The following is a 17,103-nucleotide window of genomic DNA, read 5'->3' as shown; positions in this document are numbered from 1 at the left end:
ATTTCTGCTCTCTAAACAATCTTTGAACTTCTATCAATATACAGCAAATCCTTTCATTGCTCTTTAAAGCTACCACTGGATTATTTATGCGTATTTACTATTTTCCATCCAAAATAAAAGTTTCAGCTAAAAATGTAATTGTGAAAAGATTATGTCTTTTTCCACTTTGTTACAATCACAAGAACATTAACATTTTAAGTGACTGTTCCTGAATAATTAATATATTTTTGTTCAAGAAAAAGACAAATTAATATATTGATAATACTAGTGCTAGAAAACCAGATGTTTCATATGAGACTGACTGCTGTTTTGTAAAACATAGCTGACTCTTTAAGCCTGTTCTCTAACACAATACATTTTTGTCAGACTCATTACAAATAGTCGAAGAGACTTCCCTCTAAATATTGGTCCAAATGATTAATTTCATTAAATAAAGATGAACACTAAAGGCTGCAGTACAGTTTACAACATTTTTGCACATGACATTGATGAAACATTCTTCACTGCCCATATTCCCATAATTTATAAATATATTTGAATGTATATTAACTTTTTAGAAAAGAGGATATACAGCAGTGGTGGGATTTAGCCAGTTCACACCTATTCATGAGAACCAGTTGTTAACTTTCTAAGCAGTTTGGAGAACCAATTTTTGGAAGAAATCTCCTTTTGTTTTTTTCCCCTTTACAGGGCTAATCCTGTAAGGAAGGTAGGAAGGAAACATTCTGGTATTGTTTCTAGCCTAACCTTTATTGCCCTCCTTACAGAAACTGCCTCTCCAGTTAACCCTTATTACCATTGTAACAACTAAGGTGAAGAGTGAGTGACATTGAGTTGGCCACACCCACCCAGTCACATGACCACTGACTACTGCCTACCCAGCTGGTCATTAGGGCAGAGAACCAGTTGTTAAATTATTTGAATCCCACCACTGATATACAGGTAGACTTTGATTTACAACAGTTCGTTTAATGGCCATTCAAAGTTACAACAGCACTGGAAAAAAGTGATTTATGACCATTTTTTACACTTATAACCATTGCAGCATCCCCGTGGTCATGTAATCAAAATTTGGATATTGGCAACTGGTTCATATTTATGACAGTTGTGATGTCCCAGACCTTTTTCAATCTTCTGACAAGCAAACTCAATAGGGAGGACAGATTCACTTAACAACTGAACCACTGCAGTGATTCACTTACCAACTGTGGCAAAAAGGTCATAAAATGGAGCAAAATTCACTTAACAAATGTTTTGCTTAGCAACAGAAATTTGGGGCTCAGTTGTCATAGGTTGACAATTACCTGTATTGAAAAATATTATTGGATAAAATGAGATGTTAAGACTAATGCATGTAAAAATAATTTATTTTTACATGCATGTACAAACCAAAAAGTTCAACAAAGAATTTATTTCCAGTTTAGATATGGCATCCCCCCGCAAAAAAATCTCCCTCTTTTTTAAGAAGAGCGATGGGGAAATAGTTTTTTTTCACATATTAGTACATTGTATCAAATGCTATATGCACAGCTTTAAACAGTTGGTTTTTCTGTTTTCTAATTTACATGTCATAAATAAAAGAATCTCAAAGTGAGGATGCAATAAAGTAACTTTAAACTAAAAAAAGAAACCCACCCTCTTACAAAAACAATTTAATCCAGCCACTCCGCAACCCTCGACCGAATAACTGGCATTCGAAAAACAAAATGAAATGCACAGTGCATAAAAATTCACACTTTTGATACCCAAAGAGCTTAATTCTAGGTCCCATTTCATATTGCTTAATCCAGGTTTGATCGCCACGATATTAAAAAAAAAAGATGTTGGGACTTTAGAAAGCGTGTAGAGAAGAGCCATGATTAGGGGACTGGAAGCTAAAACATATGAAGAACGGTTGCAGGAATTGGGAAAGTCTAGTTTAATGAAAAGAAGGACTAGGAGTGACACAATAGCAGTGTTCTAATATCTCAGGGGTTGCCACAAGGAAGAGGGAATCAAACTATTGTCCAAAGCACCTGAAGACAAGACAAGAAGCAATGGATGGAAAGTAATTAAGGAGAGAAACAGCATAAAACTAAGGAGAAATTTCCTGACAGTTAGAACAATTGATCAGTGGAATGACTTGCCTCCAGAAGTTGTGAGTGCTCCACCACTGGAGGGTTCTAAGAAGAGATTGGATAACCATTTGTCTGAAATACTGTAGGACAGGGGGTTGGACTAGAAGAAATTCAAGGTCCCTTCCAACTCTTATTCTGGTTTTCTGCTACATAAAGGGGGTCAGCAATGCAATGTCATGGGTACCAAATGGCCTGCACCAGCTTACGCCTGCAACAACATTGCCTTATATTAATTGAGATTCAAGGTGAGGATTGGTGAAAGTCCTAATATCTCTGAGAATGCCGTATTCTTGTTTGAACTTTCAAATCAGGCAGCACAATCTCCCAATATTTCTTTGGTTTTGTCTGAGCTATCCAAAATCTTGATATTCTCATAAGTGGTATCTTAGCATGATCTTTGCCTAGGAAATTGGTGGGGGTTTTGTTGTTGCTGTTTGTTGCTATATTGAACCTGGAAAGATAAAACCAACTCCAGCATAACAATTTTTTAAAAAGCAGCAGGATGTGGTGAGCAGCAGGGGATCATTAGCTAACAGCTATGCCATCATCTGTATTTATCTGTTTTGTAGATACACATTAATGACGTTTGTACTCAAACAGCTGTAGACTATTTAGCATGAATAGAGTACATGGGAAGTGCTACACTGCAAGCATAAATGACTTTGGTCATTGGATATACCACTGTTTTTCAGCCTTGGTGCCTTTAAGATATGTGGACTTAAACTCTTCAGCCAGCATGATTTTTTTCAACCTTTTCAAGTGGATTGAGTGGGAGATACCTGAATGACAGTGAAACAGATAATTTGTGAGATTCTTTCTTTCTCCCTCCTTCCTCTCCCATGCACCTTTCTCATATGCACATAACATCCTTTTACATTTGCAGAGAACTATGCATGAATATAAGAGACATGGTGGCTCAGTGGCTAAGACACTGAGCTTGCCGGTCAGAAAGGTCGGCAGTTCAACAGTTCGAATCCCTAGTGCTGCATAACGGAGGGAGTTCCTGTTACTTGTCCCAGCTTCTGCCAACCTAGCAGTTCCAAAGCACGTAAAAATGCAAGTAGAAAAATAGGGACCACCTTTGGTGGAAAGATAACAGGGTTCCGTGTGCCTTCGGCATTTAGTCATGCCAGCCACATGACCAGAGAGACACTGGCTCTTCGGCTTTGAAACGGGGCACCACCCCCTAGAGTTTTGAATGACTAGCACATACTGCATGTGCAAGGGAACCTTTACTTTTATACATGAATATACAGATAAATTCAGAGAGAAAAATCCATATTGTTAATTTACTTTAAAAAGAACTTAACTATACCTTTTTCTGGCTTCAGCTGAACATAACTAACTGGGAATTTCAAAAAAAAAAAAATGTTATGCTTACAATTAGAGCAGGGAATTGAGCCAAACTCTTGATTATTCCGAACCATCTGTAAATAACTATGCACTCATAAACTATTTTCAATTACCATGTAATTAATTCTGCAAGCTTCTAAAATGTAGCTACTATAGGCCACAGGGGTTTTATTCAGTTCTTATGTAAGAAAAAACAAATGCGGATTTAAAAACAAACACATATTTTTAAGAAGGAAATACTGCAGGAAATGCTGCAGTACTTCCCAATCCTCGATGACATTAGGAGATTAATGCTGCTCTATCTTCATGCAAAAAGGAAAACTAAAGGCAAACTGGGAACAGATGATCTTTGTCAAAAGTGTTAATATAAATTTAATTGCTTGGGTCACAAAGGCTTTTATCGCTCAGTCAGCCAACCACTTACAGCATAGCATGCCCCCATTACAAAGGTGGGTTGCTCCTGGTTCAGCCCGGATTGGGCTAACTGGCAGTGGCAGCAGCGGGAGGCTCTGCCCACCCACTCGGACGATTCTGAGCATGCACGGGAACGTACAAGCAAACCAGTAGTAAAAAAAATGAAATCTCACCACTGCCCCAGTGTTAGCATATTAGCAAACAGGTGTGAAATGCTACCGGTTCGGGCCAGTTCACCCAAACCGGTAGTAAAAAAATTCTACCGGTTCACCTGATCCAGCAATAAAAAAATGCTAAAAAAATAGTAAAAAAATAAAAGGTCTGGCAATCACGTGACACAGCTGATTGTCAAACAGCTGATCATTGGAACTTTTTAAAAACTTTTTTTAACATTTTTTTTACTACCAGTTTAGGCGAAGCGGTAGTAAAATACTGTTTAAAAAGTTTTTAAAAATGTTCCGACGATCAGCTGTGCCATGCGATTTATATTAGCTAAGAAGCAGGAAATTGTTCTTTCTAGCGAATCTAAATCGCATGGCACAGCTGTTCTAGTTACCTTTGCACACTCAGAAAAGGCTTCTTAGTGCCTGCGGTGCACATGCATGCAAAGTGTGCATTTGGTGTGCGAAGCAAACTGGTAGGAGACTTCAGAGCATTTCACCCCTGTTAGCAAACCTATATTGGATTCTCTTTGTAAGTTTATCCACGTATGTTCATTATTTAGAAGTATGTGTCCTTTGAAACCTTGTAGGTAGTCCTTGACTTATGATTTACAAATGAGCCTGAAATTTTGAAAATAAGTCATTGCAATCATAAGTCAATGTACCAAGTGATCAAATTTGATTTTAGTACTGTTTTTGACTGCTAAGTGAGTCACTGCAGTCATTAAATAAATCACATGGGTTTAAGTCCTCATCTAGTTTATCCGGGGGGGGGGGGGGCTTTGATGGAAAAAAGGCAAAAGTTGCAAAACATGATCACATGAATGCAGCAGTTGTAACTTCGAAGACTGGGTTGTAAGTAAGTTGTTTGAGTCTTTCGTAAGTTTGAATAGTTATTAGAGTCATTTGGTAGATAGATGGATGCCATGCAAATTTAATAAATAAAACAAATTGTTGAGGTTGTGCATCAATTTTTACAAATGCACATTTCCAGGATAGACCAGCTGTGGGTTGGACAAGCTGAGATTACTATTATAGCTGTACATGATGAAGAATCTTTTTTCTATTAAATGATCTGAACTACACAATAATATAGTAGTTGTAATTTGCAGAGTTACTGGAGCTTTTGTATCCATAGTAGTTTTAGTCACAGAAATAATACAGGCCTACAATTGTATTTGGGCATGTTAAAGAAAGGAAAAGCACCACTCCTGCATTTCCAAAAGAGACTCTTCATTCTTTTCCTCAGAATATTGTTGAAGTGTGATACAAAACAAAACCAACTGTCCATGAAAAGACTGGGATATTTGTTACTGGTTAGATGAGAAGGAGAACAAGAAATGTCCAGTACCTGCAATTAAGAGGACATTGAGCTGTGATAAAAGCAACACAACATGTCTATAATCAATGATATTAGCAAGCATCCATAGCTGCCAATTCTATTCTGGGTCCTACCACCGTTGAGAAAGGTAGAAACATCTCAAGCAAATGAAATCCGTCCGTTCTGTTGAAAGAGTATAATATTGTTCATCCTGGCAAATAAGGCTCTCGTCTACCGAGGGTTAGAAGTCAGATGACTCTCATTAAGTCAATCATCATTAACCTGGCTTGACCAGCAAGAACAGAAGGAAAGGCAATCTCTCTTTTTTGTAGGCACGGAGTCTAGACAGCGCTATTATGCTCAACACCCCTGTAGTGTGAAACATAACTACTTAGATTGCTTGGATAATAATGGCCGCCAGTTAGCTACCCTTTTTACAAGGGCTACAGTTGCTTGCTTCGTGGTGTAGACAAATAATATTAAATCTCCCTGCCAGCATTCCATCATGAAGCCTATTCAGCCGAGAGATGATTTTTATTTTTTATTTTTTACTTAAAGCAGCTGTAAGGATATTGCATGAAAGCTAATATCAAGTTGTTTAGAAGGAGTTGCTCCGATGTGTATGGTTTGTCTAGCCCCACAACAGCATCACACAATTTGTAGCTGCTTTTCAAGCAGAAACATAAAGGGCTGTGTTAGCAACAGTAATAGCCAACAAAATTCAAGCTAGTTGGGGGATCACTCACAGGAGCCTATGGGTTGGATGCATGGATCATAAGGCCGAAATGTTATTTCTTTGGTTTTAGCTTAATGGGATTTCCTTTGCAGTTTAGTATTTTGGGATTGTCAGCAAGACCTTCCAGTGGAAAAAGCACCCTGAAAAAAGAGAACAAAAATGGTGTCTTATGCTATTAACAAATAAATAAATGGAACGAATCCAGATACAGTAACTAAATAGAGCCAAGCTCATCCTAAAGGAACATAATAAAATTCACTGCAATATAACAAATAAATCAGGATTTTTTTAAAAATGTTATACAGCAAAGGAATATTCAAGTGAATCTTCATTTGAAATGGTACTGTTCTATGCTAAATACCATGTTTCCCCAAAAATAAGACAGTCTTATTTTCTTTTGACCCCCGAAATAAGTGCTTGGCCTTATTTTCAGGGAGGTCTTATTATTTTTGAGGTGCAGGAGACAGTGAGTGTGGTCATCTCATGGCTGATGCTGTGTTGCAATATTTTTGGGGATTGCTTGGTTGGTTTATGGTTTATGGTTTATTAAACTTGTATGCCGCCCTATTCCCGGAGGGACTCAGGGCGGCTAACAAACCAGAGAGGAATGGGAACAATACAGAAAAAAACAAAAAGACAGAGGACAAAATACAGAAGACACTTTAAAACTCTCAACAGCCACAACAATTCGAGTGGGGATGGGAACTCATCAGCCTCAGGCCTGCCAGAACAGCCAGGTCTTGACGGCGTTGTGGAAAGCCTGAAGGGTGGTGAGGGTCCGAATCTCCACGGGGAGATCGTTCCAGAGGGCTGGAGCAGCCACAGAGAAGGCCCTCCTCCGGGTGGTCAACAGTCGACAATGGCCGGCGGATGGAATTCGGAGGAGGCCTAGTCTGTGGGATCTAATAGGTCTTTGGGAGGTAATTGGCAGGAGGCGGTCTCTGCCAGGTCCAATACCATGTAGGGCTTTATAAGTAACGACTAGCACCTTGAAGCGCGTCCGGAGACCAATAGGCAGCCAGTGCAGCTCGCGGAGGATAGGTGTAACGTGGGTGTACCGAGGTGCACCCACAATCACCTGCGCGGCTGCATTCTGGACAAGCTGAAGTCTCCGAATGATCTTCAAGGGCTGCCCCATGTAGAGCGCATTACAATAGTCCAGTCTTGAGGTCACAAGGGCGTGAGTGACTGTTGTGAGAGCCTCCCGGTTCAGGTAGGGACGCAATTTGTGCACCAGGCGAACCTCGGCAAATGCCCCCCTGGTCACAGCCAACAAATGATGTTCTAAAGTCAGCTGCGGGTCCAGGAGGACTCCCAAATTGCAAACCCTGTCTGAGGGGCATATAATTTCAGGGGAGGGCTTATTTTAGTGCATGTGCTCAAAAGCACGATTGGCCTTATTATCCAGGGAGATCTTGTTTTCAGAGAAACAGGGTACTAGTTTCATATATTTGCTTTTATTCTGTGTGTATACTTGAAAGCTTTGGGGATTTTTTCCATTTCTGGGCAGCTGTGTGCATTGTTCATCACTTATCCATCTTTATTCCTTAAAAAAACTTGTGATCTGGATGAATTTGCAATGATTTATTTTAGAAATAATTCCTTACGTAGGTCTCACATTTTCCTTCCGTGAGTGTCACATTCCATTATCTCACCTTTGTTGAGTTCAAAGGAAGCCAGATCCCCAGTGATGTTATTTTATCCCATCCTATATAAATCCTCACTTCATTTTTTTCAGTGTCCAGTTTTTCAACATAATGTACTAGCTAGGTAAGAAGGCTCAGCAATGTGTTTAGAAAGTACTTGACTAGTAGAATATTAGAAACAAATATTTTACATACAAGAGCAGATTTACTGTTATACTGGTAAGATGGACACTAATAAATTTGGTAGATAAATAAATCAGATCTGACCTTCTCAGTGAATACCTGAATAAATCAGTCTCAGAAACCTCACATGATCATCTGGATATATCCTATATATGAATGTGTTGTGCAAATGTTTTTTTTTCAAAAAAAACCCTTCATATTCTGAAATATAGCACCCAAACCACAACACAACACACAGCCAACCACCATGCAAAAATTAACCCTACTATGAAGGTGTGTCAGAAATGACTGCCAGGACCCTCCAAACCCTAGAAATAATAATAGCCCACAAACCCACAGCAACACTCCACCAGGAATTATCCAGAACCAAAGACAAAATACAGAAGGATGAAAGAAACAATTTGATCTACAAAATGAACTGTAACCATTGCAACCAATTCTACATGGGAAAAGCATCACATCAGTTAAAAACCAGAATCCACAACACCAACTGGCAGTCAAACACCATGATTCCAAATCCTTAATCTCTACCCACACCAACACCAAACAGCACCAGCTTGATTGAAGCAACACAAAAATTCCTAGCACTCACGAGGAATTTCTTCAACAGACACATTAACCTACAACCAGCTACAAACGTCTCAGAATCCAAACCAACCTCAAGCCAACCAGAGACAGAACCAACCCACACAATCCCCCACACCAGCTGTTCACCTCCCAATGACCCTGACCTTATGTAATCTTATCACAAGACCCATCCCAAGACTCACTGATGACTCACGGCTGACCCTTCACAAGACCCACACTTGACACATCTGAAGCCCTTATCAATAGAAGACCACTGACATCCCCTAAACTCTGCTGAAGATGTTACCTAACCTGGTAATGAAACATTTGGATCCATAAGCTCAGAGAATGAACCTTCACCCTCATATTGTTCAGATTTTCAGATTCTCATGCATGTGTACACAAAGTGTAGCATGTGTAATCTTTAATTCCAATACACAATCCTCCACCTATTAACTTAATGTGACAAGAATTGTAATGGTTGAATAATTAAAATGCATAATTTAAATTAATTTGAAAAAGTGATATCAGGAACAATACTAGAAAAATAAATAGTATGGCTCGATCAATGAGCTAATCAAGGAATAGAAAATCAGCAGGGATGTACAGATTAGCAGTGATATTAAAAATGATCCTACGATCATTACTGCTCTCTTGATCTTATGTAAACAAATGTACTCTTTCAGATTTTAATAATCAACAGTTGCTACCAGTTTTAGGAAATATGGCTAATGTGAGTTTTAGTTCATCAATACCTGGAAGAACAAAAGTTCAATATCCTTAGTCTCATTCATGTTTTAAATTAGTAATTTGTTTGAGTTAGATCAGTTTTAAAATTGATTTTTGATAAAGAAGAGTATTGGCTGATAATTTGGATTCTAGAGTTGGAGAAGATTCCTAAGAGTATGGTGGATAGAAAAGAAAGCTTGAGGTCTCGCTCAAGGCCCAAATAACCAGGTTCAAGTTATCCCACTTTGGGCATATTATGCGAAGAACCAGCTCTCTTGAAAAGGCTGGGTAAGATGGGAGAAAAGAGTAGAAGAAGACAACCAATAGTAAGATGGATGAACTCAGCTACAGTGTCAATGAATGCACCATTGGGAGTCATGAAAGTCCAGGATAACCACAGATTGGCATGGAGAACATATATCTATGTGGTGATTAGGAGTTGATGAGGACTTGATAGCTTGTAGTCAATTAAGGAGAGGGTCAGTTTAAGCCTAGCAAGAACATGAATTCTTCTAAACAAAAAATAAAAATAGAAGGATATCAAAAGAATGTATATTCTGACAGTGTCAGAAGGAGTAAAAAAAATGTGGTTTCTTAATTTTCAGCTCTTGGTCTCAGCAGCTTCAATTCTCACCACCCACCAGCCCACAGGTTGAACAGAGAGTTGTAGGCAATAGTCCAAATGTTTTAAACCTTTTCATTAAAATGTTGAAAACCTACTGCCAAGTTTTGGTATTTCTAATAAGCTGGTTCTTTGTTTTGTTTTCGTTTGCTTGTTTTCACGGAAAAATCATATATGGCAATACAAAACTAGCTGGAATAAATTAAAGAGACCACAACAATTAAAATAATATTGTGTTGGCTTGCATTTCGGAGTTATTTTTTAAAATCCATTGTATAAGTGTTGCACAACATTCTAGAAAATTGGGCTTGGAGTGCTCCCCTGTTGCTAATAAAGTCAGAAATGTATTGCCAGTGCCACATAATGTATTTCTGAGCCTCTTAAAGAATGGCATACAGGTCTTCTGTATAGTGTAAACAAGGACCTTCAATAATCACATGGAATGCTGCTTCTGTGATTTGGAAAGAATACAGAGCAGGATTCAAATTAAAATCCAAATCCCTTTAGCAAAATAATTCCACAAATCACTCTGAATAAATTATACATATAAAGAAATAGCAGCTCCAATTTTTGTTCTCTTTTATATAGCATACATATCTCCAAATGCATAATCCATAAATTCGTACAACTTCAGCATTTCTCCTTAAAACTGTACTTTTGAAAGAAGTACCATCACACCTATTTTACTTCTTTAATTATGCTTATAGGAAGATAGTTCAGGTTGTTCACATCTTTTCTTGAGCAAGATGGGAATATCTTGCAATGTTTGTTCCATGAAAATAGGCTCAGCATTATTCAGTCAATGCCTGAAAATCAAATATCATTAGATGGAAATAAATGGCAATTAGCATTATTTAGGGGGAAAAATGATGTTTCTTGTGATGAAATATAATACTCTGTTCTGCATACAGATAGTTCTCAACTTATGATCACAATTAGTCATATCAGATAAATTACCAGCATTAATCATTGTCTTTTTGTGAATATATATATATTCAAATCCCAGTAAGGGTATGGCTAGTTCAAATCCCAGTAAGGGTATGGCTAGCTGATGAGAGCTAAATAGCTTGAAATAGATCTATACTAGTCTCCCTTTATTTATTTATCAGCACAAATAAAAAAACACAAATATAACAAAGGCAACAGTAAAAATATTGGGTTTCTGTCGTGATGGACTCTTGTGACGAGCCGAAGGACAGATGATGGAAGCAGTTAACTTCCTCCCATAATTGGGGCTTACCAGGGGTTGTAAAAAAAAATCTTATATATATATATATATATATATATATATATATATATATATATATATATATATATATATATATGTTTTCTGAGGTTTTCGCGGGTGTTAATATGTAGGTCTCTAGTTGTTCGGGTTTTCTCCCGCGTATATATATATCGGTGTGTGTGTGTGTGTGTGTGTGTGTGTGTGTGTTTTCCAGCGTAACTCTGGAACACCTCAACAATTTCAACCAAACTTGGTACACAGATTACTCACCCTCTGGAAACAAATACTGTGGAAGTAAGACATCCCTAATACCCCGCAGTGTGTATGTTCTGTTGCCTGTTGTGTCTTAAAATGGCTTCTACTGTACTGCCTTAAAATGGCTTCTACTGTACAGCACTGTGGAGTTGCCATGGAAATGGCTTCAGAGTACTCCACAAGGGAGCTCCCTCTGGTAAGGGGGAAAATCCAACATTAGAAATTGCAGTGATGTTCATGGAAGGAGGGTTGAGATAAACCCAGGCAGTGTGTGGTTATCAACTAGTCTACTATAAAATTGGATTGCTGATTGCTTATAAAATAAAAATATTTATATTTCACATATTTCTGAAATTATTAAAACATCCACTTATTGTTTTATACAATGTATGTTTTCATTATTTTAATTTGCTTTTTTCATACAGTTTTTCAAATAGAATAGTGAATTATATAATATTTTAAATAACCCCAAAATAACATCAATATATCTTTATGATTTGTTATTTGTATATGTATTTTTCTATGTGAAACTCAGTTAGATTATTTGCAGCTTCAATGAATGTATAGTCTGAAATTCATTTTTCAATAATTCTTGTATTTGGAGCCATTTAAAAGGAGAATATTGCTTTAAAAATAGCAATAAAATAAATCTGAACAACTTGTTTATTTTAACGTGTATGTGGTGTGTGTGTACATTTATGTCTGGGAATAATATTTCAAAAAAATTATTTACAAACATGTAAAATACACACCCCCAAAACTTAGATGTACACCACATTTACACAATACAATATGAACAGGAACTTCCTGTTCTTTCTAATAGCAATTGCCAATTGATATCGCTCACCTTACATTGTTTCCCCTTCTATTATATTTCATTTGCATTTCACCATTCTTTACCCTGGGAATAATATTTGTAATTAACTCATTTTTATGCCTGTCCAAAGTGCATGCAATAGCATGTTTAATTCATCAAGTTTTGTTTGTATGTTAATAAAATGAATTGCTTTGCGTAGATAACAGTTCTAGTTTAGATATTTTGTCTAGTTAATAAAAATATTTATAAAATTAGTAATTTGAAGGTGAATTTTGTGGTCAATATTAAAATAAAAGCCACATAATTGAATTCAACAGGTTTAAGTCATTACTCAGGGAAGAATTCTATTAATATTATTTTTAAAAATGTCTTAATTCTCCAATGATTGTAGTGTATCAAATATTATATATACCACTTGTGAAATCTTGCCAAGAAAATTGGAGAGATAAAGAGACAAATAAATAGACATTCCTTCCGCTTTGAATAATGTAGCTGGATTTAAAACTTTTAACTTTTCATGCATCGAAGGGCATAACTCTGCAGAGATCTCAGCATAATGGAATCTCCGCAGTTTTAAGAAAGTAAAACTATTTAATGCAACAATAAAAACCCTGGTTGAGAAAATATCACATGGATTGCTTCTCTGACCTTTTTCTCAAGGTCTGAAGGGAAGCATTGATGCCTGTCCTTAGAGAACACATTTCCTCGCCTTCCTACTACTATTGTGGGAAGGACCTGGGGACTTTGTATCAATGGTGTTCTCACCAAATGAGTGTTCTCCAGCCTGCCAAATCCATGCTCTCATTTCACACTACAAGGGTAAATAAAATGGAAGACACTTCAATACTCACTGCTAGGTGCCTGCATCATTCTACTGTATTACCCTTCAAAGTAAGCAATATTATGGAAAGTGCAGAAAAAGAATGAGAAATAGAAAACAGAATTAACGATATGGCAATGCATGGATGGCATGGCATGGTATGAGACAAGAGAAAATGAGAGGAAACACATCATTGCACCAACCTCAGCAGTTGTCTAACATTTTGAGTCTTACAAATCACTGTGGCTTCTACTATGTCCATATACTAATTTGTGCATAGCCCTTAGCATTAGCACCTAGAGTTTTACAGCCCTCTCTAAGAGGATTTACAGAGTCAGCCTCTTGCCCTCAACAATCTAGGTCCACATTTTACCAACCTTGGAAGGATGGAAGGCTGAGTCCTTTTGAGCTGGTGAGAATCGAACCCCCTGAGAGTTAGCAGAATTAGCCTGTAATAATACTTCATTTTAACTACAGTGTTTCTTATTCTTTAAAAATTCTCTCTTGGCAACTCCATTTAACCCTGACTCCCCTTCCTCTCAACCTATTCATTCTTCCTTTATTTTACTATTAGATAATCCAGATTTCTTTCTATCCAATCAAACCTACTCAATATATTTCTCTTTTATTGGCCATTCGGTTTACTGTTCAATCCACACACTTTCAGCAACCATTATTCTTGACCCCATTTCTTCTCATTTTAGCGTATACACGAACCCTATTCCTGATGCATTCAGTGTTTATGCTGGCATATGCACTTCTCACATCTGTATCAAATGCTGGTTGGAATATTGAAAAGAAGCACATTTCAAATATACTTGAAAACAAGAAATACAATGTATGCAGTACAATATATAGCAAGGAATATAGTCCAGCGTTTATTTTTAACTGAATACACTGTATTGATTATTTAGAATAACATTTGTTGAGATGTTTTGCAATAGACAATGTGAGAGACAGAAGGGAGAGTATGTTCTGACCTAGGCTTCACAAATCACGAAGCAGATCCCTTGTCCCCCCCCCCAAAAAAAATCCTTTTTATTAAGCAAATGGGAATCCCTCCCATTCACCTCCAGCAAAGTCCTGGAAAACAGTCTTTCAAGGGTAAATTTACAACCACAGACCTTATCAGTCTTGGAGAGGTGCCAGGCCAATATCTTCCAAACACAATGCTGTACAAGAAAATACATGGCAAGGAGTCTCTGAGAGTCATTAGCAAATCTTAACACTAATTAAATTAATAAATTGTCTCTTGCACTCCACTCCCCTTTTGCTCCTCTTTATTCCCTATGGGAGGGGCCATTCACTGTTCACCTGTGCCTTTACTCCCAAGTCAGCCCTTGTTCCTTAACTGTTCCTTTCAGCTCTGCTCATGCGCACATCGGGAACAGACTCCAGCTGTTCTTCTGCCCCACTGATCTCCAATTCCGAAGGCAACTGATAACTGTTGGATGGCCCTGGCCCCATCTCTGCCTTTGATGCAGAGCACTCATCTGAGCTTCCCCAGACTCCAGGACTGGCCCATGATCCTCCCAGCGCTCTCACTGTCTGAGTCTGCCACCGACTCCACTGGCCACTAGCGGGTGACAATAGAGTGTTTCATTTAAAATTGATTATTTGACTGTTTTAGAGAAGCTCCTTGACACAACACAAATTATATAGAAAGCATGAAAAACCTTGGACTGGAGGCCTGAGTTAACCTGATAATTTGTTGTCAGGTACTCCAGCAGCTCCCTTTTTCTCACCAAAACTTACATCCTTTCCTTTCATTACTTACAAGTTGGAATGATAAGCAGCCCAACATATTTGGCAATGTTTTTGCAGAAAGAATTAGGAAATTATCTATTTATTTATAACATATAGTGATGGCCCTGGCAATGGGAACTTACAACCTGATTAACTTTCAATTGGATTTCAGCAATATGGTCACTTGAAGATGGCATAGTTAGTTAGTATAGATTGAGCTAACCAGAGTGCAGTCAGGGATAGCCATTTATGCCTGTTGGTTGATTGATTTGGCCACCAATCAGCTTCTAAGCCCAATTCAGCGGACTAGTTGTTACCTCCAAACACTATACAAAGAACAGGATACCGCTGAGATGCCTTGCCAAGTATGACTTACTCTCATCCACTTCAAACATCAAGGGAAATCCTGCTACAGATTCCTGCCTCATGAATCAAGAGAACCAGGAAGTTAATCTTCCTGGAAATAGCTCTCACATATTATGAAATATGCTTCCACTAGAGGTGTGGTAGCCCCTTTATTTTTTTCATTCAGAGACCTTTAAAGTGTTTTTCTTGGAATCTTTTAAATGTTGCACTATTTTGTCTTGTTTGCTCATGTGCAGTGTCCCAGGTCAATCCAACTGGGATAGTTTCTAAATGCAAATAACCACATTCTGTTAGGTCAAAGCAATTAATAAACCTACATTAAAATAGATTCAGTAGAAACTATATTCAGGCCCCCTGAAAATGATCTCACAGAATGAGTAGGAATATATAGGGAAGGACATTGTTCCAGATACTGTGGTTGCAAGCCATGAAAGGTGGTTAAATCTAAAATCTTACATTGAACTAGAAACTAATTGAAAGCCAGTGAAAATTGCAAAGAACTGGAGCAATGTGTTTGGGTGTTTCATTTCCAGAGAGCCAACATCTTAAGAAACCCCAAAGACAAAATCCAGCTAGAAAACCAAGGAGTCTACAAAGTACCATGTAAAATCTGCCCTGCAACACACATAGGACAAACGAACAGGAGAATAAATGCATGCATCACAGAACACAAGAACTCAGTAAGAAAAAAAGAAAAAACTTCCTCCCTTTTCCAGCACCTTAAAGCTACAGGACATGAAATTAATTTTGAAGGAACCAGATTAATCTCCAAAACTGAATATTTCAACAAGAGAATAATTATGGAAGCTATCGGAATAGAGAAACACCCCCACAACAGATGATGCCTCCCGCCTGCCAGACATCTGGAAACCAGCGCTGGTAAACAAATGAGCCCCACCCACCACCCAAGCCATTACAACACAAAACAACAACGGACCCACAGCCAGCACCAATCAGCACCAATCTACCAATCATGATACAGCCACACAGCCAATCAATCCACTTACTGAAACAACGCCAACACTCCACACACACCCACCAAGATTTATAGAAAGACAGCAGCTCTGGCCACGCTTTAAGCCAAAAACACCAACCTGAAGATGGCAAGTGAGACCTTCTCAAAACATTGCCAAGACAATCTCAATCTTGCACGGGAAAAGACCCGAAATGTCTTGAGCAATTTCAACCAAACTTGGTACACAGATGACTTACACTCTGGAAAGAAATACTCTGGAAGTAAGACACCCCTATCACCCCGCAGGGTGTATTTTCTGTTATGATTCAGCCTGTTATACCTTTAAATTGCTTCTATTGTAGTGCCATAAAATGGCCTTCTACTGTACAGTGCAGTGGAGTTGCCATGGTAACAACTTCATGGTACTCCACAAGGAGGCTTCCTCTGGTAAGGGGGGAAATCCAACATTAGAAATTATGTTTGGTCGGGACATTTCCCTTCTTTAAATAAATACCCGAGCAACACCTGGTTATCGGCTAGTAACAAATAAAATCCTTTTATTCATTAAGAATAACTATGTTTGTAACTTTTTATGTAACAATCTTCAGAAACAAACATGATGAGAACCCCTGATCTAAATAGAAATTCTGCTTCTTTTTCTTTCTTTCTTTTTTTCAGTTGATGGAACAGATCAACACATCATAAATACAGTATTTATAATCAAGATTCCATTCCTGGAATGCAAATAGTAAAAGAGAACTTCTTCCTAAAAAAATATCTTAAATGACATCCAATGATGGCTTAAGAATTCTGGAAGTTGAAGTCGACACATTTTAAAGTTGTGGTGGTTAAGAAACGCTGCTCGAGATCATCCCTTAAAGCATGAGTGTCATACTCGATTGCATCATGTGACGTATTGTGACTTATCGTGATATTTTTTGCCTTGGCGGAACTGGGGTGGGTGTGGGCTGTGCGTGACACATCTGGCCCACAGGCCACTAGTTTGACAGGCTTGCAAGGAAAGCCATTCTGGTAGACATTTCAATGTCATATCACTGGAATTAAAA

The sequence above is a fragment of the Thamnophis elegans genome, chromosome 3 (genome assembly GCF_009769535.1).
Source record: "Thamnophis elegans isolate rThaEle1 chromosome 3, rThaEle1.pri, whole genome shotgun sequence".
NCBI lineage: Eukaryota > Metazoa > Chordata > Lepidosauria > Squamata > Colubridae > Thamnophis > Thamnophis elegans.
Note: the sequence above shows the minus strand (reverse complement) of the source record.